The sequence below is a fragment of the Stegostoma tigrinum genome, chromosome 31 (genome assembly GCF_030684315.1).
Source record: "Stegostoma tigrinum isolate sSteTig4 chromosome 31, sSteTig4.hap1, whole genome shotgun sequence".
Lineage (NCBI taxonomy): Eukaryota > Metazoa > Chordata > Chondrichthyes > Orectolobiformes > Stegostomatidae > Stegostoma > Stegostoma tigrinum.
In genome coordinates this window covers 28,414,163-28,440,161 of record NC_081384.1, presented here as the reverse complement: position 1 = coordinate 28,440,161, position 25,999 = coordinate 28,414,163, and the positions used below count along the sequence as shown (strand labels likewise).

General features: G+C 41.1%; 1 protein-coding gene across 1 annotated transcript in view; it reads left to right on the top strand.

Moving 5' to 3' along the window:
• Positions 1–12,915: 12,915 nt before the first annotated feature.
• Positions 12,916–25,999, top strand: part of moto (minamoto) — a 58,868-nt gene continuing 45,784 nt past the window's right edge. The window contains exons 1-2 of the mRNA XM_059638636.1: positions 12,916–13,014; positions 22,523–22,648. The gene's annotated coding sequence lies outside the window, so the exon portion shown is untranslated. The remainder of the gene's footprint in view (positions 13,015–22,522; positions 22,649–25,999) is intronic.

Here is a 25,999-nt window from a genome sequence, read left to right as displayed (position 1 = left end):
CATCCAGTAAGCTTTTTCTGGTACATCCCTCTCTTCCTCTTGTCCAATTATCCCCTCAAAGACCCGAACTTACATCTTTTTCTAGTTTCTCTTCTGTATTTCCCTAATGCACTCTCCCAGCACAACTCATCCATGAGAAACAACTCCTGCTTCCTTTCTATTCTGCGTGAGCAGTTGACCACCCAATTTTTTCCTTCTTGGCTCTCATGTTCGCTGATGAAGAGCCATTTAGAAAACAGTATTTTAAAACTACACTGAGAAAAATAAAGGGTTTGTGTCTATTCTTGTTCAAGAACAACTTTTAGGTTTCTGAGATCTTCTTGCCACTAACATCATAAATATTGTAATTTTCATGCATGTTTTATGTTGGCAGCCTCTGTTCTTTGCTGCTAGATGGCAGATAATCACGTAGGTAAGAGTGAACAATAAAAGACAATATTTAAGTCCAGCATTCCAGAAAAAACCCATTCTAGATGTCAGCTGCAAAAAAAATGACTGCCTTTTTTATGAAATCCCTACAGTGTGGAAACAGGCCCTTCAGCCCAACAAGTCCACATCGACATTCGGAGCATCCCACCCAGACCCATTCCCTTATAACCCACCTAATCTATTCATCCCTGAACACTATGGGCAATTTAGCATGGCCAGTCCACCTAGCCTGCACATCTTTGCATTGTGGGAGGAAACTGCAGCACCCGGAGGAAACCCACGCAGACATGGGGAGAATATGCAAACTCCACACAGACAGTCACCTGAGGGTGGAATCAAACTTGGGTCTCTGGCGCTGTGAAGCTGCAGTGCTAAACATTGAGCCACCGTGCCACAGCAATTCACAATGCGATTAAATGATTGTGTGACTATGTCAAAATGTTGTGAGTGACATTTTACTTTCAATTAGATGCTAATTCACTTTAGTGTTTACTTTAAACATACATGTACACCTGGTGAACAGAGTCCATATCATTACGTTAGCTGTTAATCTTTGTTAGAAATACCGGCAAGATAATGCTACCAACTGTTTGAAAATTTTGTTCAAAAAGGTTAAAACTGTTAAAATGAGTGGCAAAAAATAAAAGAAATTCCCATTTAGCTGAGGAACTGATGCATTGAATATTATTATATGAAGGAGCATGTTGCCTACACAACTACGAAATATAGCCTTGCAATTATCAGCACTTCAGTACTCAGTGAATCCTAACTAGCTAATCTTTTATTTCAGTTTATACTCAAACCAGATGGCAGCACTATACCTCAAGTATCAATTTAGTCCTCTAGCATTCAGAATACAATTAGTTATACTACGTTTCTTCAAAGCAGTCACCAGTAGGCTGCAAGTATTGTATGAAAAAATATACCGTGCAGCCAATTTGTTACTAGTTATTAAAAACTGAAATTTTCATGATTCAAGATGACTACACACTCTGACAAAAATTGAGGACATGTTGTAAAAAACTATGAGGCAAATAGCTTATTAACTGTTAAGTTATGTGTGGGAGTGGAATACTGTTTGTTCAAAATAACCCAGAAATTCTTTTACATCAAATTTATATCAGACTAACAGGCCATTAAGCTCAATTTTTCTACACTGGTGTCTGTGTACCCTACATCCCCCTCAAACCTTATTTCATTTTTTTATTACCATCTCTACTTCTATACATAATTCCATTTTAGAATCAGATTTCCTTAAAATAATGGGAAACTTTCATCAAGCCTCTAATCCTTGCAATTGGGGTCACATGTTCAAACTGCTTATGAGCTGATTTGAAGCAACCTAATCATTGGAAAGGCCTCTATCAGCTGGGGCTACTTTTTGGGAAAATCATGGTGTTTTGTTTACTTAGTGTATCAAGCAAAATTGTGACTTTTTTTGTCAATGGTTGAAATATCCTACATTTCATTGTCCCATGGAGTCTTCAAGAAAAATTTCTCCACAAATTATTGTCTCAGCATGTTCTAGTAGCTGTAGCTGACAAGAATTGAAATTTCATTTAATGGATACATGTTCAAGGTGCAAGAGGACATTTACAGCTGCTAGAGGGAGAGGACAGAGATAGAGAGGATACCGAGACAGGGGAAAGAGGACATTACAACAGGAGGAAAAGGTCATAGTGACAGCATATTGTACTAAAGGAAGAGAAGACAATGCAGTGTGGCAAAGTATATCTGGTGCAATAAAGGAGGGCATTGTGGCAGACGAAGACAGAAGTCTGTGATGGGAATGATGGGGCATTATATTAAAGAAATGGAAATCATCATGGCACAGGAATAGTGAGCCACAGCAAAGGAAGAAAGAATATCAGAGAAGTGAGTAAAAAATGGCTTTGAGGTGGGCCAGCAAAGGACATCATGGTGGGAGCAGGAAGAGAGAACATTGAAACTTGCAGCAGAAGAGAAGTGGTCAGTTCTGGAATGCAGGAAATGGATCATTGGCAGGGTTGAAAGAGAGGCTGTGATCAGGAGCAGAGGCAGAAGGGCATCCTTGAGCAAGTGGGAGGTGCAATCCATTGCTTATGGTTCACTTGAGTGCTAGACAAAGCATTTATTTACTACAGCACAAAGTTCCATCACTGTTTCGTTCCTACCTGAGAATCTACTATTCAGCCATTAATTTTAAACTAGACGAAAATTCCCTAATGTTATTAAGCATCCTATGTTTTCTTGGTGAGCTCTCAGATGTCAAAAAAATTTGGTGTCACAAGAACAATTGTGGGAGCAGTTGGTTAGGGTCACAACTGATGTATTCAATAGTTGAACTACCCGTCTACAGCCCATTTTGTTGGTAAAGGGACTACTATTGTAGTGTTTTAGCAAAATTTAATCCCTCCTCCTAGGAAAGGTTGCAGGTCGGAGGCATTTAATTAGATTCAAAGGCACTAGGTGGGGACCCTGCCAGTTCCCTGGCTATGACCTGATTAGATCTGGGATGGGCAAGTTCCCACATGACTGTCAATAAAGATTCTCAAGTGTGCAATTATAGCCACCAATAGGGTCTCACCCCACTTGCGTGGATATTGAAGCAATGGCAAGCAGGGCACTTGCCACATGGGGTCTCATATAACAAACTTTGCAGTCTCTTTTGTTGATAGGCAGTCATGTGTGATGGCTCTGGGGCGTGAGGAGGCATCGAAAGCCACCTTCATAAATGTGTAGCTCTGGTCTGTCCCCGGGCCTCTGAGTGCAAGGCTTGCAGGTATGACTGTCTCCCATTGTCACTACCTGAATTAAAGAATTTCTTGAACTATGATTGTCTGGCAGTTTTCAAGGCACATGGAGCAGGATTTCCATCCCTGATTCAGGGAAAGTGTTAGCAATGAAAAGCAAAAATAGTACAAACTACTGCCAGAAAACAATAATCGAGTAAACAATAAAGTTACTTTTTTTTAATCTTTCTCTTTTGTATCTGTCCAATAAATTATTTTGTGAGTAGAATTTAAAGAGATCTGAGCTAGACAGAAAAAATAAAAATCAAAAAAATGTTTCCTTTGTTTCCCTTTAAAAATATTTCGGCTACAGATGTGTCTGCCTATAAATAAGCTTTTACTTTGCTGTTGTGCCTGCTTTCTAAAATGAAAACATTTTGATGTATAGAAATAGAAATCCTGTTGATCCAGAAAGCCCGACCTTCCTTTCAGGTTTTGAGAGTGCTTCAATTATCAACCACTGTTGGAAAACGACAGGTTGTTTGAGGGGGGGAAATTAGGTAGGTCAGTGAAGGAAAACTATTTAACCATTGTAGGATTCCACACCAAGTCTCTTATATCTTTGACAACTTTTAATATGACCATAAGAAATACAAACAGGAATAAGCCATTCGGCCCCTTCAGCCTACTACTCCATTCAATAGGATCATGCCTGATTTGACACTTCTCACATCCATTTTCCTGCCTTTTCCCTATAACTGTCAATTCCCTTCCTGATCAGGAATCTATCTATATCAGCCTTAAATATACACAAGGATTTTATCCCTATAGCTCTCTGTGTCAAAGGGTTCCAAAGAGTCTCAACCTGCTGAAAGAAGAAATTCATAGAAACATACAAGATAGGAGCAGGAATAGGTCATTTGACCCCTTGGGCTTGCTGCACCATTCAATATAATCTTGGCTCATCATCCAGCACGGTGTCCTAATTTTCCCCCCTCCATATTCCTTGATCCCTTTAGACTTCACAGCTATATCTACATCCTTTGTGAAAATACATAATGTTTTGGCTTCAACCACATTCTTATATAGCGATTTCCACAGGCTCACCAATTTCTAGGTTTAGAAATTTCTCCTCATTCTCAGTCGTGAAAGGCTTTGCTCATCCTTAAATTATGACCCCGGTTCAGAAGTCTCCCACAATCGGGAGCATCATTCCTGTATCTAACCTGTCTAGTCCTAATAAAATTTTATAGGTTTACATGAGATTCCACACCTCCCCCCTCCATTCTTCCAAACTCCAGCAAACACAACCCTAACTGGCTCATTCTCTCCTTTTACATCAGTCCTGCCATCTAAGAAACGAATTTGGTAAATTTTGCTGCACTCACTCTAGAGCAAGAACATCCTCCTTCAGATAAACTGCACACAATATTCCAGGCGTGACCTCACCAATACACTGTATCATTGCAGCAAGACGTCTTTGTCCCTGTACTCAAATTCTCTCCATATGAGGGCCAACATACAGTTTGCCTTCTCTCTTGTCTGCTGCACCTGCACGCTTTTAGTGACTGGTGTAGGAGGACACCCACGTGTCATTGAACATTCCCCTCTCTCAATTTACAGCTATTCAAATAATAGTGTGCCTTCCTATTTTTGCTACCAAAGTGATAACCTCACGTTTATCCACATCTTGCTGCATCTGTCACGCGTTTGCCCACTTAGGCTGTCCAAATCACACTGAAGTATCGCTGCATCCACCTCACAGCTCACCCACCCTGCTTTGTGTCATCTGCAACTTACGTGATATTACATTTGGTTCCCTCATCTGAATCATTACCATAAATTGTCAATAGCTTGGGTCCTAGTATCAATCCATGTAGCACCCCATTAGTTTCTGCTTGCCTTTCAGAAAAAGACCCATGTATTCTGATTCCTGTTTGATAACCAATTTTTTTAAAAAATCCATCTCAAAACACTACACTCCAGCTTAAGTACTTTAATTTTACACATTAATCTCTTAAGTTGGATTTTGTCAAAAGCCTTCTGAAAGTCAAATAAACCACATCCCCTAGCTCCCCCGATCAACTAGTTGTATTCTTGAAGAATTCAAGTAGATTTGTCAAACACGATTTTCCTTTTGTAAATCCATGCTGACTGCGTCTCATTTTACTGCAGTTTTCTAAGCGCTCGGCTATAAAATCCTTGATACTGGAGTCCAGCATCTTCCCCACCACTGACATCTGACGCACTGGTCTAAATTTGTCGTCTTCTCTCTCCCTCCCTTTTTAAATAGTGGCATTATTTTACTTACCCTCCAATCTGTAGGAACGGTTTCAGATTCTAAAGAATCTTGAAGATGACTACCAATGCCACCTCATCTCAGTCTTAAATTCGCACCCCTTTATTCTGAGACTATGCCCCTGGTGCTAGACTCTCCTGTGAGGGGAAGCATCATCTCAGCATTTACGCTGTCAAGCCCCTTAAGAATCCTCTGTATTTTTCAATGAAATCACATCATTCTTCTAAATTCCAACAAATAGAATCCCAACATGTTTAACCTTTGCTTATTAGACAGTCCCTTCAGACCGATCATCCTGGTGAACCTTGTCTGAACTGCCTCCAATGAAAGCTTTATCTTCAAGATCTCCTGAGAACCAAAACACAGCCCATGAAAAAAATTTTAAAACGAGTACTAATCCTTGATCAAAAGCATAATGCACTTCCTATGTTGGCGGATGCACAATGGACATAATTTTATCCTTACGCCAACTACAAGAGAAATGTAGAAACGAGACATACCTACCTACTTTCAACAGCTTAAGAATGACAAATGACATTAATCATTACTGTGTCCTAGCCTTGTTTTTATTTATTTTGTTTAGTATGTGCTTCTCCATGTTTTTGACCTTTGCATTCCCTGAAGATACGGAAGGTGTGTATACCAATGCTAAATCAGATGAAAAGCTCTACTATTCAGATTGAAAGTAAGGTGAGTGCAGTGTGTTTATCATGCTGCCATTCAAATAGCTGCATGCCTGCAACTTGTTCTCTGACATTATAAGCGTCAAAAAGACTGTGGTTATGGGACAAGATGTCACATCTCCTCCCTTGAACACGTTAAACAAAACTCCCTTGGCAATGAGTTAGTTAAATTCTGCTGCTTTGGCTCCACAGTGATAGATGACTCTTGACATAAAACTTGATATATACGTTGGGAAAGCAACTACAATTCATCAGAAGAGGTGACTTCTCCTGTTGGGGTACCTTTGCTGAACTAAAGACAGTTACATTCCTAAGTATATTCCTTTCAGGGAAGTAACAGGGGTTGGCACACAAGGACATCCAAATCTTTGATTAAATTGATGCCTTACAGGCATCTGTGAAACAATCGAACCATCAATTTTCACAAGGGAATCAGCTAACAACAGAGGGAAAGGACGTCATTACCCAAGGACTAACAACACAGCACTATGGCAATCAGTAACTTTGGCAGCTTAAAATCAAGTGACAATGACAAAAACAGAACAACACAATGACATCTAATCACTACCTTCGATGCAATACTTGTGGCAGAACATGTCAATTGTGGATTGGTTGCTTCAACTATGCGCAAAAGTACATTATATTAAATTATGCCATTATCAATGGATTTTCCACATCTACAATCTCATGTAGGTGCATGAATGCTGACAACAGGATGATAAAATCACACCTGGAGTACCATGTGCAGTTTCAGGCTCCAAAATTTAATCTATTTAGAGACATCATAGTGAAAGTTCACTAGACTGAATCCTGGGATGAGAGTATTGTCCTGAGATAGTAGACTGAGTAAATTGGGCTTGTACTCACTGTAGTTTAGAAAAAATGAGAAATGATCTCATTGACAAACAAGATTCTGATAAAGCAAAATTACGGGGACATTGAGAAATTATTTTGCCTGGCTGGGGAATTCAGAACAGCAGGCTAGTGTCTGGATGAGGGCTGATCTTTTATTTTTTATATGAGAGAAATTTCTTTACTCAGAAGTTTTTGAATCTTTGGAATTCATACTGTTGAGTGGAAGTAAGGCTGAAATAGAGAGAATTTTGGTCTTTTAGGGTTTTGAGCTGTATGAACAGTAAGCATTTAAGTGGAATTGAAACATAGTATCAGCCATGATCAGGATGGAAGAACAGGCTTGAGGGGTTCCATGGCATGTACGTGCATCCAATTCTTTTATCTTTTAAACAATGCAGAAGATAAATTTAACTAAAAAACATCAATTTTGATCATACTGTAAAATGCAAGATCAATGGATGAAATGCTGACATCTCCTTTTGTGTTTATATAAACTTCAGCTAAGCAGTTTCTTATAATCTCTCAAATGCAAAAGAACATGATCATTTGTAACCTTCATTTGTTCTAGGCATTGATTTAACAATCTTTTTGTAGTTCTTAGATATGTTCTTCAGCTTTGCCATCCTCTGTGGAACATTCAAATTAATACTGCCTTAACCTTGAACCTTTTCAAGGCCACAGTCCAACCTCCCCAAAGTCTTGGAATTTCTTCTGTCAGAAAATTGTCTCCTATCTGAAGCAAAAACAAACCGAAATCCAGATTAAACCTGGTGCAAGGTCTGTTTCTTTTCAGTTCTAACTTTATATATTTTATTCTGTTTTTAGTGTAATTTGTATTATGACAACTGTCTCATTTTCAGTCCACTAAGTCAATACCATTCTAAGAAATTATATCATTTTATCACTGGGGCACATTCTGTCATTAAATACAGATAGTATTTCATCAAACTATTACTTGTACCTAGCAGCTCCGTATTATACAAGGTGTTTGAGAAAAGTAATTGCTATTTTTAGTTTCTAAGGCTTACAAGCCTTCCAAACAAAATTGCTTTTAAAATTCATCCCTTAATATGTGCACATGCCAAACGTTGAACATATTTATTTTGGACCTCAAAAATGGTACAATGTTGACAGATTATGTAGTGGTCTAATCATCTTAAACTCAGCAAAAGGTGGTTATTGTTTGGCTTTGAGGATTTGCATTCGCTAAATAATAAATTGCACAAATATTTTCTATTTACATTTGCTAATGTGTCACAAGTTGTCCTTTTGTTTTCAAATTCCAGCCTCCAGTATATGTTTCTACCAAAATAATGCTAAAAGATGAATGATATTGGATTGATATCTCCACCTTCCCCACCACCTCCATATCACCATAAAGATTTAACGAATATCTGGAAGAGTTTTTAACTTACCTTTACTAACTGAACTCACCAGCAGACCACATAACATCTGCAGTATCTTTCCTATTCATTCACCATTTTGTTTTTACAAAAAGGCTAACATTGATCATTAAAAAGCAAATGGCTCATTTACTCTTGCATCTAGCACATAGAGTTTATTCGGCACAGAAGCAGTTTATTCTGCCCCTCAAACCTGTTTCACTATTCAATTAACTATTGACCACAGGCAGTCCCCAGGTTGAGAAAAAGTTCAATTCCTGACACCGTTTCCACCTCAAGTCAGAACGCAATGCAAAACAAAAGTTTGGAAGTACAGGAAATGTTTGTATGTAGGATATTTGACATTAAACCTCTGAGATTGTGTTTATAAGTATGAGTGTTTATAAATCAGATATTCATAAATAGGGGACCCCTGTAGTCTGCACCTTAACGCCACAAACCAACTTAGTTTGATAGTTTTGTTGGACAAGGGTTTTAAAGGCCATCAATTTCAAGTTGTAAAACTGATCACTTTTTTGTGAGAAAGATCCAGATATTCTTCACTGATGATGTTTTGCATGATAAAATGCTTCCACACAGTGGCCTGCACAGAATAAGTCTATGGTTGTTTTTCTTCTTGTTCTGGACATCCCCAGCAAAGGAAACAGATTCCCTCTATTTATGCTGTCAACTTGTTACTTTCATATTCTATATACCCCAATTTACAAATGTTGATCAGGAACATAGTTATGCTGCTGTTGGTGCATTGTGCATTGCTTTTGTGTAAGCCATTACAAAACATAAAATTAATTGAAAAGATGTAGCATTGATTTACTGGAATGTTGCAAGTGATGAGAAGCTCATTGACATAATGAGAAGCTTAGCCGGTTTTCAGCAGACTGTCCAAGATTAAGGCTGCACTGGGCTACCTTCAAGATTGTGATCAGCTACATTGCGAAAGCTGGTGTGAGGGCATTTTTGTAAGTTAATTATGAAGAAAAATTAAAAGGTTAGGAACAAAAAGTCTTCATTCAGATAATTACTGAAATGTAGAAAGTTTGATCCAAGCAGCTGATGATAAGTCAATCAAAAATTTTTTTTTTTAAAAAGTGTCCAATTACTGGAAAAAGAACACAATAAAAGACATAATATAGGAGGAAAGTTTGAAAAAGTTACAGATTTGATAAGCTAAATGATTTATTTCTGTGGTATGATATTCAAATTATTCCTTCTAAAATGTACAATCTCAAGCAAAAATTAAGTTTTTTTTAAACATATCACAATAATATTTATGAAATTAGATTTTTATTACTTGATGGTATGTGGGCATTACTTACAATGCCATTATTTGTGGCCTATCCCCAACTGCACTTGAGAAGGTAGTGGTGAGCTATCTTCCTATAGTCCTAGTTCAGTGTAACTTAGTGACTTGCTAGGTAATTTCACAGGGTATTTAAGAGTAACTGCATTGCTGTGGGTCTGGAGTCACATGAAGACCAGACCAAGTAAGGATGACACTTTTATTCCCAGGAGAGCATGAATAAACTGGATGGGTTTTTATGACATTGGATTATAGTATTATGGCACAGTTACTGAGACTAATTTTCAATTGTAAACTTGCTGCATTAGTTAAATTTTAAAGTCATCAGCATTCATGATGGAGTATGAGCTCATGTTCCTACAGTGTTGGTCGAGAGACATTACCACTACACCACCACCTCAACTGAAGGATGTATTAAGGTCCAGTCGATTAGTCATGGGTTTTAGGTTAAGTGTTGAGGTCAGTTCTAAAGAGAGGTCACTGGTCCCAAAACATTGACTCTTTCTGTCCACAGATGCTGGCAAACCTTCTGAGTTTCTCCAGCAATTTCTGCTTTGTTCAAATTTCCAACATTCACAGTTTTATTTCTTATTTACTATTTTTGTTTGTGTGGATGGCTGATTTTCCACATTTTATTGAGCTCACATGAGAAATCATTAATCTCAGCTGTGTAGTTGTAAAAACTATTATTGAAGTTTGTTTGGGGAGGGGTGACAAAACTAATGATTTTTAATCTATTGTTAATCATATGGTTGCCTTTAACTGCCAATTATTAAGTTTTGTCTCAAGTCTTTGGGATAAGCTAAGCAACATTCAAACACTGTTTGCCTTGTTCACTCATTTTATGATCAGATATTTTTGAACCCGAGTTACTTAAATCTAGACGCTTCCGGCAACAGCCTATTTAAAATACTTAAAACAATTGAGCTGTTTGAATTTATAAGCTGATGTGGGAGTTTTCAAAGAATGGTTCAGGCCAATTACAGCTCCTATGGAAGGACTTCAAAAAGTATTATACAAAAGAGTAACAGCATTAAGCAGTAACTTTTACGGTTTAAGCGTCAAATAAAATGATTTTTGGATGATTTTAATATTCACCAATCAGGTAGTAAACTGAAAGCTGTTTGTGAAGTTTTATTTTCACAAACTTCACAATTAAACTTGGGAGGGTGAGCAGGTTTGGGGGATTCTATACCAGTTAGACCTGTCACCTCCCCTTACGGCTTCACTTGAGAGGAAAAGGCAGTGTGTAAGACCACGTGCAACATTCACATACATATTAAGGAGATCTTGAGTTGTGATAATATATTACTTGTCGAAGATAAACTAGAAATTGTAGAAGCCACAGGTTATCCTGTTACTAAAATTCATTCTGATTATTGAAAAGGTTACCTTGTCCCTCCTGGGTCATGTCTTTCAGAAGGCGCATCCACCTACACATCAAAGCGCTTCTGAAGGCAATTAAGAACTGCGGCTAGAAAACCTTTAATAAGAAAACACCCAGAGAGAATAGAGTAATAAATTCAATCTTCAACTTAATCTAAGAAGTCTTAATCTTGATTTTCACGTCTACTCCAGAATTATTTTACAAGAGTTTTTGTTTTTCCTGGAATCGACACGCTTACTGCGTAGAAAGACAGCAACTTCATCGTTTTCCAAAGGGCTTCCTAAGATTTACAGCATGCAGCGATATCGAACAGATTCTCTGACTAAACTTGAAGCTCTTTCCGACAGTTGGGTTATTTACTGCCTCGCGAAGAGGCGGAGTAGTTAAAAGGTCTGCACCTCGCGCCACCGAGTCACAAACAAGGGGGCGGGGGTTTCGCCCCTGAATAAGGGGCGGCGCAAGCTCCAACCTTCTCCAAGAGCAAAGAAACAAACAAACTGCCTCCCTCGCGCATCGCACTTTTCAAGCCTGAGCCTACTATTCCTCTCCCCCTCCCCCGTTTCCCAGCTGAAGCTCGAGCTCGCCGCGGGGGTCTACCCTTGCCCAGAGCGGTGGCTCGCGCTCACCAACCCCACCCCCTGCAACGTTCCCATTGGACCAATGCGACGGACTGCTCGCGCCAAGCGCGGGAAGGGGCTCGAGGTTCGGTCGTCCGTTCGGCGCGTGTGCGCGAGCTGGCGAAGCCGTCAACGGTCCCTGGCCGTCAGTCAGTAAAGGGGCAAAACCAGAGAGGGTCGGGGGAAGCAGGTGGCAGATGGGCGACTCCGGCGTCGAACCCCAAACAACTCGTGAACCACGCCTGACCCCTCTTCCCTGCTTGAGAAAACGCTCTTCTTTCCAACGGAAGGAAAACATATTTGGGGATCTATGGAGGTGAGACAGCAACTTGGGGCAGGGGTGGCTTATTGCACTTTGGTTTAAATGCCCGAGTTCCGACCTCGTAAATTTAACACCAGCTTGTTGGGGAAGAGCAACTTTTGTGGACGCAGTTTCGACTTTGGTATTATTTTCAACACAACGATATTAATACTTCCACTATTAGGGAAGGGAAACACAACCGGTTTTTTGTTGTGGTTGATTCGCGGCGTTGTTTATTTCGAAAGCTGTTCGTAAACTTTTTCAGATTAAAGCGCATTGTGCATTTGCCACCGTTGAGCGTCGATGTCAGCGCGGGGTGAGGTGTGAAGTTTAAATTTAGGCTCCAGATCTCGTGGAAATTTTAACGACAGTTTGTGCGTCGAATGGATAAATCCGGGGCAGTTTAAAACGACGAAACGTTTCGGTTTTTTTTTCCCCGTCCACAAGAAGAGATGAGAGTTAACGACCGTCGACGAGCTGGATGTATTTTATTGAGGTGGATGGTGGTGGCAGCGATGTCTGTGCGGCGAGGGGAACAACGCCATTCAGTTTAACTCAATTTATTGGGAAAGAGAATAGAAGTTGTTCGTCGTTTTGAGAAGCTGAACGTCTTGTGTTTTTTCTTGTTATGACGATCCGCACTCGGGATTTTGTGGCTTCCAGCCCTTCATCCGGAGTATGCGCCGAAGGGGGCGTGGGTGTGATAAGAGTGCTGCTTTGACCTGTTGAACCTGCTCGAGGGTCACGTGGTTCTAAAGCAGTCGTATGGGACTGGCAACTTAATCTACGTTTATTTTTCCACAGCAAAAACACAGTTTCTGGAAAAGCTCAGCAGGTCTGGCAGCATCTGTGGAGGAGAAAACAGAGTTAACGTTTCGGGTCCGGTGACCCTTCCTCAGTTCTTGTTTTTGTTCCTGATTTACAGCATCCGCTGTTCTTTTGGTTCTTGTTTGTTTTTCCACCCCGGATACTGACTGGAATGCGAAGTTTTTCCAGTGCGTTGTGTTTTCTAAACTTCAGGCCACCAGTGTAAGCAGTATTTTGCTTCTTATTTGGTTCGGTTTTTTGGGATTTTGTTGTCAAGTCGACGTGTGACTGAACCAATTCGACGTGTTGTTTTAAGATAACGTTTATTTTTATTCAACCCTCTGGCGCCACCTCCAAGGCAGGTGGGGTTTAAAACTGGACCTTGTGGCTCAAGTTTAGGGACGACGACAGCGCCGCAAGGCTGTCACTTTGGACATTATACATTATGAATTTAGTACAACTATTAATTTGACTTTTTCTACGCCCGAAACGTCAGCTTTGCTGCTTCCCTGCTATGTTCATCCAGCTCTACACCTTGTTATCTCAGATCCTCCAGCATCAGCAGTTCCTAATAACTCTAACCAGTGTGAGTGTGAGACGGAGTGTTGTGTGGTCCTTCAGCACGAAAGTATGTATGACAGAGCGACCGGACATAAGGCAGGGGGCCAATTTGTGCTGTTACTGAGTTCTAGAATTACTGGCCTCTGACCAGATGCTTTTGATGATTTGGAAATCTTGACACCTGGGCACCACTGTCAGAACTTAAGTGAAACCACGTCCTTTTCTCCTTAACCCATACAATATTAAAATGCAAATCAAACTTAAGTCTCTGCGTCTGTCCATTAGAACATAAATTTCCAAGTAATACATTATCCTCAGTCTGTGCTCACAGCCCAGGCTTGATTATTTTAAAGTGCTAATCAGTACTTTACAGGAGAATGAATTGCAGTGGTAACAAATTATCATGCTGGCCAATTTTGTTCATTTGCATACCTTACCTACTACCCAGCATTATCTCATTAATAAAATGTCTTGATCTGCTACCTGAGCTTTGTGGATGCTGGACTTGTCATTTAGCACACTGCAGTAAGACCACGTTACTTACTGACCTGTCCTGATAGGATTTCATTTGGACTAACAACTATGGAGAAGGTTTAAGCTGTGCTTATTGCCTGATTACTGCAGGGGACTATTTTCGTTGGCACAAATCAGCACCAGGACTTGTGTCCTATGTTAAACATTGATATTGATGACTGACTTGTCTCTTTGAAAAACTGCTTTCCTTTGCTCTTGGGGGAAAAAAAAATTCCTATACAGTAGAAGTCTTCATGTGGAAAAAAAAATTGTTACTGACCTGCATCTCATTTCATACTCTTAACTACTTTCAGTATGCTTTGCTTGATGGTGTACTGATTTCCTGGGGCCTCTCTTTATGATATATCTTTAAGGAATTGATGCTTTAAAAACTTTGTCTTTAGGGGTACTTGTTGTAAGTATTACTATTGTACCTATCTCAGTTGTTGAACAAACTTTGGTATAGGTGGTTCAGACTTCAAAGGTGTCAAAATCAACTCGTCTTTCTCTTAGGAAGACGAGATTGATAAAAGCAACTGTTGACCGAACAGTAAGGTTAGTTAATGCTTTAACAACCAGGGTTTCTGCGTATGAGACATCCTACACAGGATCTTACAAAAGATTCCAAGTTTCATTATCTTGGGACTTTGTTCTACTTTTCCCCCACTTCGAGGAATCTGAAAGCACATCCATTAACAATACTTATTTAATTCAAACTGTATAAACTTATCATGCTTCAATTGATTTTGTGCTTAACCTTAAACTTGAAAATTCAGTAATGATTGTTAAGATGCTACATTGCCAGGAAAAGATCGCAGTCAATGATGTCACACCTGTATTTTTCTGAAAATAAATAGTTGATTTATGGAGACCTAGAATTTCTTGTAGATGGATTTTTCTATATATAGAGCATGTCAGGATTGGTTTTCAAAACAAATATCTGCAATCTTCTTAACTTCTACACTAAATGATCGGTTTTCTCATGGATTATCATCTGCAACTCTATGTAGCTGCACATTATCAAGAGTATTACCCAAAATTACTCCACTTAAATTATTGGATTTATTTGATTAGTAGATATTTAAGGTAGTAATTAAACTACGATGGACAAACCGGCCTGCCCTGGTTGACCAATTGTCTCTGCCTGCTCCTGCCCCACCGAACTCATCTCCACCTGTCTGGTCTCCATTTTCTCCCCCTCTGCTCCCGGAACTACCTACCTGTGTCTGTGACACCACCCACACCCTCCACCTCCAGAACCCCCAGTTCCCCGGTCCCCAACACCTCATTTGCACCATGGATGTCCAGTCCCTGTACACCTGCATTCCCCACGCAGATGGCCTAAAGGCCCTCTGATTCTTCCTGTCACACAAGCCTGACCAGTCCCCACCTGCCTAGCCAAACTTGTCCTCACCCTCAACAACTTCTCTTTTGATTCCTCCTACTTCCTACAGACAAAAGGGGTGGCCATGGATACCTGCATGGGGCCCAAGCTATTCCTGCCTCTTTTGTAGATTACGTGGAACAGTCCTTTTCCATACCTACACTGGCCCTAAACCCCACCTCTTCCTCTGTTACGTTGACTGTATTGACGCCACCTCGTGCTCCCAAGAGGAGCTCAAACAGTTCACCCACTTCACCAACAACTTCCACCCCAACATTAAGTTCACATGGACCATCTCCAACACATCACTCACCTTCCTGGACCTCTCTGTCTCCATCTCAGGCAACCACCAAGAAACCGATATCCATTTCAATCCCACTGGCTCCCACAGCTACCTCGAATACTCCTCCCGCACACCTTCCTGCAAAAATTCCATCCCCTATTCCCAATTCCTTCACCTCCACCACAACTGCTCCCAGGACGAGGCATTCCAATCCCATACATCCCAGATGTCCTCGTTCTTCAAGGACCACTACTTGGCCTCCCCCCCCCCCCCCCCCACTGTGGTCGAGAACACCCTCGACCATGTCTCCTGCAATTCCCGCACCTTATCCCTCACACCCTGCCCCTGCAATAACCACCAAAAGAGAACCCCCTCATCCTCACATACCACCCCACCATAAGACATAAGAGTGGAAGTAAGGCCCTTTAGCCCATCAAGTCCACTCCACCATTTAAATCATGGCTGATGGGCATTTCAACTCCACTTCCCTGCACTCTCCCCGTAGCCCTTGATTCCTTCCGAGATCAAGAATTTGTCGATCTCTGCCTTGAAGGCATCCAACGCCCCAGCCTCCACTGCACTCCTTGGCAACGAATTCCACAAGCCCATCACTCTCTGGCTGAAGAAATGTCATCTCATTTCAGTTTTAAATTTGTCCCCTCTAATTTTAAGGCTGTGCCCACGGGTCCTAGTCTCCCTGCCTAACGGCAACAACTTCCTAGCATCCACCCACTTCTAAGCCATACATTATCTTGTAAGTTTCTATTAGATCTCCCCTCAACATTCTAAACTCTAATGAGTACAATCCCAGGATCCTTAGGGTTTCATCATACGTTAAACCTACCATTCCAGGGATCATCTGTGTGAATCTCCAACCTCTGGATACAATGCATCATCCTCTGACACTTCTGCCATCTCCAATCTGACCCCCACCACCAAACACATTTTTTCATCCCCAGCCTTGTCTGCCTTCTGTAGAGACCACTCTCTCCGTGACTCCTTTGTCTGCTTCACACTCTTTCTTTCTCGCTGCGCCACCCCCCCCCCCCCCAACTCCTCCACACCTGGCACTTTGCCCTGCAACTGCAGGAAGTGCTACACTTTGCCCCACACCACCTCCCTCACCCACATCTCAGGCCCCAAGATGACTTTCCACGTCAAGCAGATGTTCACCTGCACATCTGCCAATGTGGTGTACTGCTCCCTCTACATTGGGGAAAATAAACGAAGGCTTGGGGACCGCTTTGCAGAACATCTACGCTCAGCCTGCAATAAACAACTACACCTCCCAGTCGCAAACCATTTTAACTCCCGCTCCCACTCCTTAGACGACTTGTCCATCCTTGGCCTCCTGCAATGCCATAATGATGCCACCCGAAGGTTGCAGGAACAGCAACTCCTATTCCAGCTGGGAACCCTGCAGCCCAATGGTATCAATGTGGATTTCACCAGCTTCAAAATCAGCCCTCCTCCCCCCCGACTGCATCCCAAAACCAGCCCAACTCATCCCCACCTCCCTAACCTATCCTTCCTCTCACCTATTCCCTCCTCCCACCTCAAGCCGCACCTCCATTTCCTACCTACCAACTCATCCCGCGCCTGTGACCTGTCCTCCCCGGACTGACCTATCCCCTCCCTACCTCCCACCTCTACAGGTTCCATCTCTGCCCCTTTAACTTGTCTGTCTCCTCTCCACCTATCTTCTCCACTATCCATCTTTGATCCACCTCCCCCTCTCTCCCTATTTATTTCAAAACCCACTCCCCATCCCCCTTTTCTGATGAAGGGTCTCTGCCCAAAATGTCAGCTTTTGTGCTCCTCAGGTGCTGTTTGGCCTACTGTGTTCATTCAATTCCACGCTTTGTTGTCTTAGATAGACATACCGCCTGGTATAAGTCAAAAAGAACCTAAGGTTGCCTTACACCTACACCAACATTTCTCCTCTTTATTGGGGGTTCCGAAGATTCAGATAACAGTATGAGGCTTCCTTTAGTTTCGTAGATGTAGAAAAATGTCTATCTCTGATGCTTATTAAAGGCTGTAACAGTTGCAGTTCTTATCCACATTTAAGCATTTTCCCTTGAGCGCACAGGCAACAATATTAGATTGCTCATTGCTGGCTGATTGGTTTTGTTCACCCTTTGTTATCAACACTGGTGGGTTGTCCATTAAATACTATAACAACCCTTATCACCTATATTGGGGGATATAAAGATTTTTTGTGTCAGTGTGTCTTGGCAACATGTCAACATGGGCGCAAGATGAACTTTTGAGTGACTAAGATCAGTAAAGATACAATACTTTGTGAATTTGGGTTTTATTCTCACATTTGGCCATTATACTTTGCAACATTTGCATTAGGTTACTTAAAATAACACCAGAGGAAAATGAGGCTCCTGAGTAGTATCTGCAATTCAACTACAGGATTTCTAATAAAATATTTTATGTTTTTAAGCAATGCTTTGGGAATATCTCATAATAATTGAGAAGTAGCAGGTACATTGTGTGTTGGATACATTCAGAGCTCTGTTAGAGTTATGCAATTTTGGCCCAAAGACAGTGGTATGTTTCTAATATTCTCAGCTTACAAGCAGAAGTTGATATGTGAGGACGCAGGACAGAAAGTAGTACAGTGCAAAGAGCTTCTATGGGACTGCTCAGAATCGGTGGATTAATCCATATTCAAGAATTCAGCAGCCAACCTAGATGAGTGTGCCACTACCATCACTGACTTCATTAGCAGGTGTGGAGGAGACTGTGTGCCAAAGAACGCAATCCATATGTTTTCCAACCAGAAACCATGGAAAAACTGGGAAATCCATCTCCTACTGAAGACCAGGCTTGTGGGGTTCAAGTCAGATGACACAGATCTTTAGAGGCAATCCAGATACGACCTCCACAATGTTATCAAAGATGCTAAAAGGCGATACCGTATTAACTTAGAGACCCAGACTAACCACACAGACACCTGCTGTTTGTGGCAAGGCTTACACAACTTAACAGACTACAAAATGAAGCTGACAGATTAGGGGACAAAAGTACATCCTTTTCTCTGCGATCAATGCCTTTTACACTTGGTTCGAGCAGAAGTTCACTGAAGTGGTGTCATCCACCCCGGCAGCCCTGGATCATAAGGATACCTGTGTCAGGCTTCTACTTAATGACTACAGCTCAGCCTTCAACACTATAATCCCAACCAAGCTAATTTCCAAACTTCAAGACCCGGGTCTTTGCTCCGCTCTCTGCAACTGGATCCTCGACTTCTTGACCTACAGATTGCAATCAGTGAAGATAGGCAACAGCACCTCTTCCACAACAATCCTCAACACACAGGCCCTGAACGTTCCTGACTGTGTGGCCAAATTTCATCCAAACTGGATCTGCGAGTTTCCTGATGACACAAGTGTTGCAGGCTGGATACAAGTCAATGACAAGACAGAATACAGGAATGCTTGCTGATGTATTGCAAAGATAACAATCTCTCCCACAATGTCAGCATAACTAAGGAGCTGACTGTCGACTTTAAGAAACAAAGAGGACGTGCCCCTAGTGACATCAATGGAGCGGAGGTGGAGATGGTCAGGAACATCAAGTTTCTAGCAGTGCCTATCACCAACAATCTGTTCTGGACTATCTATGTTGATGTGACAGTCAAAAAGGTACAACAACCCCTCTTCTTCCTCTGGAGGTTAAGGAAATTTAGCATGTCCATAAGGACTCTCACCAACTTTTACAGATGCACTATAGAAAACATTCTATTTGGATGCTTGGTATGCAACTGTTCTGCGCAAGACTATAAGAAACTACAGAAAGTTGCGAACACAGCCCAGACTATCATACAAGCCAGCCTTCCGTCTGTTGACTCTCTCTCTCTACATTTCTCGTTGCCAGTGAGAGGCAGCCAACATCAAACAGCCTTCCCATCCCTGTAGTGATCTCTTCCGATCTCCCATCAGGCAGAAGATAGGAAAGCTTAAACATGTACCAGCAGGTCCAAGAATAGCTTCTTCCTTGCTGTTTAATTGGACTTCTGAATGAACCTCAAATTTTGAATGTAATGTTTTTTTTTGTACACCTTCTTTGCGGCCATAACTTTGTATTCCTCACTTTATTCAATCACTGTGTGATCTTTGTCCTTGTGTCTTATGATGTGAATTGCACACAAAGAAGGCTTTCTTACAGTACTTAGGCACATGTGACGATAATAATCAAATCAATTCAAAAGTCAGATTGCCAATTGAGTTTTATGCATGGGAACACCATATCATGAGCTGCAATTATTCCCGCTGAGCAGTGAAGGTCATAGGTTTGGAAGCTGTTCTTGAAGGAAACTTTACAAGTTGCTGAAATGTATTTTGTAGATGGTACATCCTTTTAACTATGGCGTACCAGTGACAGAGGAAGTGAATGTTGAATGAGGTGGATGCGGTGCCAAATCAAGCAGACTGTTTGGTCCTGCATGATGTTGAAGTTTCTGGAGTGTTGGAGCAGAACTCATTTCAGCATGTAGAGAGGTATCCTATCGTGTTTTGTAGGTGGTGGCAAGGCTCTGAATCAAAAGTTGGGTTGCTCCTCTCAGTGCATGATTTCTGATCTTTGTAGCCACAGTATATGAATGAACTGTTCATAGTTTCTGTTCATTCAAGAATGTTGATTTTTATAAAGAATCCACTACCTGCTGTAAGTGTGACAAATTTGCTTTTCTCCTATTTCATTTGGACTGTAAGTTTAAAATGTAGTAATGTTAATCCTGAACCTTTTTAAAAACATTTTTTAGAACAATTTGTGTTTTCCTTTCGGCTAATTTTAAAATTGTGCTAGGTTAATGTATTTGTCATATATAAAATTTTTAAGAATTAGTTTTAACCTTTTGGCTAATATGATGAAGGATTCGATGATGGCAATATCTAGGGTTAGTGGTTAGATTCTCTTTAGAGATTGTCTTTGGCACTTGTGTAAGCATAGAAATGATACTTGCCATTCATTTGGCTCAAGCTTTGATGTTGTTTGTTTCATTGAATCCTCATTTGCAGCATCTTAATTATTACAATAAATGTATGCTTATGTTTAAATCATTGTTAAGTGCTGTGTTTTGCAAGAATGTTTCAGTTATCTACAATTATAAGACTTGGTACAATTAAAATTACCCATTTCCCAGAAAACGGGTAGGGGAGGAAATCTTGCTGTTTCCAGACAAGTATCCAGTTCTTCAGAGATTATCTTTCCTTTGCCATGGGATAAAAGTAATACAGAATTGTTTTGTGTGCATAATTTAACTGTTCATGCATAACAGCATGTTGCATCAGAGGCATGATTGTCAATAATGGAGATGAGTGGCTTGTTCACCTAACAATCCTATGATTCTGTGGTGATGAGAGCAATGTTAGAAGGAATGTTTAAATTAATTGGATTTTGAAAGTGATAATTATTTAAAACATCAAATGTTGCTGGAAATTAATGAAAACACAACAATACTGAAATTAATCAACATGTCGAGCAATAAATCTGTAAGTTTATTGCTCTGCAGCATTAACTCACATTCTCTCTTGGGTGCTTTCTGGGTACCACTGAATCACTTATATTCAAAATTTCTATGTTAATATGATCTTAATATTAATATTTCCACACATTATTTATATCTCTTCTTGTGAACTCCAATCTGGATTGAAGTACATTGCATTGCTAAACTGAATACAGTAACTTGGCAATTTCTGTTTTGAGGAATTTTTTTTTTTACAATAGTGACTCTATAGTGCACCAGATCTCAAATTGAAAGTGTTGGTTAAAATCATCTGGCAATTCAGATATTTAGTCCCATATGATGAAGGTTGCAATAAGCAAATAGTGTGAGGCTTCCCTGAGTTTCTTAGATGTATAAAAATGTCAAACTTTGCTTATTAAAGGCTGTAACAGTTGCAGATCTTATCCAGACTTAAGCATTTGCCCTTGAGCACGCAGACAACAATATTCCAGGTGAATGGAAATGGATAGCCCTCGCAATGAATGCTAGATTGGACACTTTGTAATGAGAAGGGAATTGTTGTCAGTCCAGCTGTGCGGGAACCCCTTGGGGTTGAGCAATAATAACATCTTGAATTTTTTATCAAGATGAAGAGTGAGGTAGTTGATTTGGAGACTAGGGTGCTGAATCTTAACAGTGGAAACTGAAAATATAAGGTGTGAGTTGGCCTTGATAGATTGTGGAGAGTTACTTAAAGGGATAGGCAATGGTGAACGCTCAAGGAATGGATTGGGGAACTGCAATAACTTTTTATTCCTGTCTGGCACAAAAGCAAAATGGTTAAGTGGGTCAATTCATGGCTTACAAAGGAAATTAGAGATCGTATCTGGTCCAAGGAAGAAGCGTATAAATTAACCAAGAAAAATATTTGTCTGAAGATTGGGAGCAGTTTAGAATTCAGCAAAGAAGGCCCGAGGGATTGATGAAGAAGGGGAAAATACGGTACAAAAATAAGCTTGCAAGGAACATTAAGACTGACACTAAGGTTCTGTAGGCATGTGAAGAGAAAGAGATCATTGAAGACAAATCTAAGTCCCCTAGAGACAGTAGTACATTGGGCGAGAACATATGGGGAGAAAGCTGGATTAGGCTATTAAATTGGACAATCAGCTATGATCATGATGAAGGTGGATCAGACCCAAAGGGATAAATGGTCTCCTCTTGCTGTTGTCTTCTATGTTACCTAACCCTATCTGTCTTCACAATGACAAAGATTGTCAGCCAGTGACCTCCAAGGAAAATCAAGATAATGGGGGACAGCCATATCATGTAAAATACATCGTAATTTACTCGTTCCTGAACATGTGAGAAAACAGTATCCAACCTGAAAGTAGTAAATTATACCTTCCTAACCGTACATTACCTAAACATTTTTTTCAATGAATGTTTCTCTCCAATTAAGAATAGTTTCTAATTTGTAAAGTAATATCAAGGCAAAACGGCATATTGGTTTTCTTTCATTTTTCAGCCTAAAACTATTTTGAAAAGTGTGAATCGTTACTACAATGGTATTGATGCTAACAGCAGAACAACAGATGTATTTAGTGATGCATTGGTCAACTGCAATTCATTCTTCAGCCCTTATAAAGCACAGGTAAGAATAGCATGTTATTTTCTGAACTTCAGTTGGAATGCAATTAAAATGTATATTCTATGAAAACAGCATTGAAAATTGTACAGTTTTATACATTGGAATTCAAGCATAGATGGTGGACTGAATCTTCCTGAAATAATAATAATAATAATAGCAAGTTCGTGACTTACACATGTGCACACTGGCTAGTAAGCTCACAGAAGAGGAGACTATGCAAATCCCCAGCAATTGCTGGTTGATATCCTTTACTCTTCCCATCATTCTTAAGAATTTGCTGGAATTGTACATTAACTACTCAGTAGACACATCACAGGAATGTAGAACTCATTATTAACAGCAAAGTGGCACCCATTGTGTGATATGAGTTGAAGGCAAATCTGTCCTTTCTGCCATTATTAAATTATTCCTGGAAATGTATTGCTTTCTCCCCTACTTTTTAATATAGTCTTCCTTGAAATCACCCTGAATGTCTCTTGTACCTGATGTGGCCTAATTTTTTACTACTTTGCTACTGATTTGATTGAAGACATTTACTGTTAACCTGCCATTCACTAAGGTCTCTGTTACATTTCCACTTGCCATTTCACTTCTTAAATGTTCACATTATCAGTGGAGAGTGACACAGGTCCTGTATGCAGCTGCTGCTAAATCTCTGGAAAAGAAGCTATCACCATTTCATTAGGAATTCCATCCGCACAACTTCATTCGGTGAGGACAGTGAAGTTTCCCAGTGGCTTTTAGAATCTCTTTACAACTTTGTGAAAACAGAGGCATGTTGCAAAATGCATTAACCAGTGTGAGAATGGTAAATTTCAAACAATCATAACAGTTTATGCCACAGAAGAAGGGGATGGTGATTGTTTAGCAAATCAACTATCAGTAGCTAATGAGCAAACAGGGAAGTTATAATTTTCAGAGATAATAAGAACTGCCGATGCTGGAGTCAGAGATAACAGTACGAAACTGAAGGAACACAGCAGGCCAGGCAGCATTAGGAAAGCTGACGTTGTGTGTTGGGACCCTTCTTCAGAATTGGGGGAGTGAGAATGGAGCTCTGAAATAAATAGAGGAGGGGTGGGGCTGGGGAAGGTAGGTGGGATGGTAATAGGTGAGTGCAAGTAGGGAGTAGTGGGGATTGGTCAGTGAGTTGGGAGGAGTGCACAGGTGGGAGAGAAGGCTGACAGGTCAAGGAGGCGGGGATGAGTGGAAGCGTTGGTCAAGGGATGAGGCCGAGGATGGGAGATTTTGAAACCAGTAAAGCCCACGTTGAGACCATAGGGTTGTACCCTCCCAAGGCGGAATATGAGGTGCTGCTCCTCCAGTTTCTGGGTGACGTTGTTGTGATACTGGAGGAGGCTCAAGATGGACATCCCGTCCACGGAGAGGGAGCGGGAGTTGTAGTGGTTCATGACTGGAAGGTGGTGTTTGTTGTGAACAGAGTGCAGGTGCTCTACAAAGCGGTCTCTGAGCCTCTGCTCGGTCTCACAGATGTAGAGGAGGCCACATGGGGAGCAGCGGATGCATAGACCACATTAGTGGCTGTGCAGGTGAACATCTGTCTGTGGAAGGTTTTTTGGGTGGCTGCGGTCAGGTGTCGGTGAAGGTGTAGCACTTTCTGCAGTAGCAGTGAAAGATGCCAGCGTTGGTGGGGCTAGTGGGAAGTGTGGAGCGGATGAGGTAGTCAAGGAGAGAGTGATCCCTAAGGAAGGCAGATAAGGGTGGGGAGGGAAATATATCCTTGGTTGTGGGGTCAGATTGCATGTGTTGGAAGTGGTGAAGAATGACTCGTTGAATCCGGAGGTTAGTGGGGTGATACGTGAGAACAAGTGGGATTCTGTCTTTGTTTCTGTTGCGAGGAGGGGGTGTGAGGGAAGAGGTATGGGAAACGCAAGAGATGCAGTCGAGGCGTACTACCTCCTATTCCGCCTAGGGAGCCTACAATTCAATGGTCTCAGTGTGGACTTTACTAGTTTCAAAATCTCCCCACCCCTGGCCTCACCTCGTGACCAACCCCCTCTCTTATCTACACCTTCTTGACCTTTCTGTCTTCTCTCCCATCTATCCATTCTCCCACCTCACTGACCAATTCCCACCACTGCCTACTTGCACTCACCTATCACCATCTCACCTCACTTCCCTAGTCCCACCTATCCTCTTGGTTTTATTTCAGAGCTCCCTTTTCCTCCTCCCCTCATTTGTGAAGAAGGGCCCCGACCTGAAATGTCAGCTTTCCTGATCCCTCTGATGCTGCCTGGCCTGCTGTGTTCCTCCCAGCTCCACAAACTATACTTTTTCGCCCAGTTTGGGGGTACTTTAGAAGAAAATATAAAACTTGAATATAGAATCATTAGAACCCTACAGTGTGGAAACAGGCTATTTGGCCCATTTGAGTCCACACCACCCCTCTGAAGAGCATCCCACCCAGGCCAAACCACCGCCACCTCCCTTCCCCCATGCCGGCCCTATCCCAGTAACCCTGCATTTCGCGTGGTTAATTCACCAAGTGAGCACATCCCTGGACGTTATGGGCAATTTAGCATGGCCAATCCGCCTAACCTGCACATCTTTGGACTTTTGTTGCAGTGTTTGCAGAGAACAGCTCCCTGCATATGAAGGTATGTTACTTTTAGCAAGTGTGTAAGTAAGCTACACTGCAAGTTTAATTGTCTTAAATTGTTTGTTAGTGTAGCCATTAGTGCAGGATTATTTAACATGTCTATTTGCAGAATCTCATCTAATCATAAATATATTGCTTTGGGTTTGACAAGCTCTGGCCTATCAAGAGTAATTTGACGGCCTTTTATTTGATCAGCTAATTGCTGCGAATTGCAGCATACATGCCTGGTAGTTCATTGGCACTGAAACTCCTACGTGACATTATTCAGTTGGGTAGTAAATAAAGTAGCCTTTTGGACTGATACAGTATGTTGTTAATGGCGAGTACCACATTTGTGCAATAATATCTGCATAGTAGCAATGTGAAATGGCTTCCTCATTGTTCGAATTTTGAGATAATTTGTCCTCCCAGGATAATTTTGAATTAGACCAGGTACTTTTCAGGTTCAGGCGGATATATCTGGCCCACAATACACAACGACAATGATCTGATTGAGTGAGTCATTATCGTGCAAGATAATTTTGCACTACTTTTGCAGCAGCTTGTAAGGTGAGCGCATGTCTAGTGCCCTATATTAAAGATTCCTGATGAAGCCAATTTTTAATGGGACATTTCCCTGTGTATTATATACATGTTGACTGGTAAAAGTAGGCTTCCTTTACACAGCAATGGAGAACCCATTAACAAATTTCCCAACTGGCACATCAGGAAAGAGAATGTTTGACTGTCCTATG